We start from the raw sequence: 1,161 nt of genomic DNA, 5'->3' as shown, positions 1-1,161 counted from the left end.
TCCCATGCAGACTCGTTTATGAGCGAGTTACTAAATAATAATCCACACTAAGTAATCATTTTAAAACTTAAACGATTACATCTCGCGAACTTTCAAAGACATCAGAAGCGTGAAAAGTATGTGGTTTATCAAAAACTCTTCTAAAAGAACGGACGAAGCCAATAGAAATCTTTGTTGAAGTAAGCAAGTTCGAAAGTTCTAAGCAACGCGATGGCCCTTATCTGCCTATGTTTCATAGCAAGTAAGTTCTGAATTTCTATGAATTCCGATGGAATTCCTCACTACTAACGTTTCAAAGTAAGTTCCCAAATTCTCAGTTCTACGTATAAAACTGTGTGTGTTCTATATATCTATGTAAAGTGATGGTTCCTATTAGTTGTGACGGAAACCTATATATAGTAAGTCAGGGAAGCTCGACGGGGTTAATTATCTAAATGCTTTAAGGTGTAAAACGTACTTTAATCTAAAGCGATCTATCGTTCCAAGGTATCCGCTCACGTACAACTTTTCTTGGGCGCCAGCTGCTCAGAAAGTAGCAAAGGGATAGACTACACGACCCCGGGAACCCTGGGGCGGAACAACCCTTGAAACTTCGAAATGCTCCTCCTCTCGACTACGCCTAACCAAGTACACACACTCAGGTCGCGAGATACTGAAGTCACGGCATGTTTATTTATGGCCTCGACGTGGGTTTAACTAACAAGGGCTACGGGAAACTACGCAACACGCCGCGAATTACCGGGTATCATAACTCGCTTCACGATATAAGATACAATATACAATATGCGACACAAGAAATGGGACGCTTTAGCGAATAAGCTCTCACGTTCTCTTCTTCAGGTTCCTTGAATTCGCTGGCAGTTCGCAGGTCTCCTGCATCCTACTCGGGGCCCCTTGGTGGAGTGGGCTGTAGGCTTCGGTATTGTTCGGGTCCATCGATCAGTGGATTTCGGCGATTTCCTCTTCTAGCCCCCTTGGGTGTCCCTGAGGGGATCCTCCTGATCATTTAAATTGCGTAGCGCCTCGCGCACCGCGCTCCCATGGCCTACCTGCAGGGCCGCTGGACTTTTGACTCCTCTTTAGGGGGTTAAGGATAGTTGAAGACCTTCTCAAATCCCAGAGCATTATAAAGCACAAAAGCAGATAAGCATAATGTGATGC

The sequence above is a fragment of the Xylocopa sonorina genome, unplaced genomic scaffold, assembly GCF_050948175.1.
Source record: "Xylocopa sonorina isolate GNS202 unplaced genomic scaffold, iyXylSono1_principal scaffold0085, whole genome shotgun sequence".
Classification (NCBI taxonomy): Eukaryota; Metazoa; Arthropoda; class Insecta; order Hymenoptera; family Apidae; genus Xylocopa; species Xylocopa sonorina.
This window is presented reverse-complemented; position numbering follows the sequence as displayed.